This window comes from Sinocyclocheilus rhinocerous, unplaced genomic scaffold (genome assembly GCF_001515625.1).
Source record: "Sinocyclocheilus rhinocerous isolate Xijiao unplaced genomic scaffold, SAMN03320098_v1.1 scaffold711, whole genome shotgun sequence".
NCBI classification, from domain to species: domain Eukaryota; kingdom Metazoa; phylum Chordata; class Actinopteri; order Cypriniformes; family Cyprinidae; genus Sinocyclocheilus; species Sinocyclocheilus rhinocerous.
Window position 1 is genome coordinate 2,704,716 of NW_015641018.1, and position 481 is coordinate 2,705,196.

The following is a 481-nucleotide window of genomic DNA, read 5'->3' on the forward strand; positions in this document are numbered from 1 at the left end:
TGTGTGTGTGTGTGTGCACTTGTACAGCTATCTTTGTGAGGGCCAGTTTGGGGTTTAGAATAGATTATTGGAGTGAGGACAATCGTGTAAAGTGAGGACATTTTGGCCGGTCCTCACTTTCTGAGAGCCCTTTAAAGGCCTGTTTGAGGGTCAAGACTTGGTTTTAGGGATCAGGTTATAATTGGGTAAAGGGTAGGTTTAGGTTAAGGGTTTGGGTGAGGCACTTAGTTCTGATGGGTAGGTTTAGAGTAAGGAGCTATAGAGACTGCATTGTGTCAATGTATTTCCTCACAAAGATAGCTATACAGAGTTGTTTGTGTGTGTGTGTGTGTGTGTGTGTGTGCCCGCTCAACACTATTTTTAGAAACCTATTTGATGTGGCTACGGCAGCTTTCAATATTTTCAATATTTTGCAAAAAAATGCCACAAAAGTATCAAATGTTCATTGTTCAGTCCTACCATCCAACAATGCCAACAATGG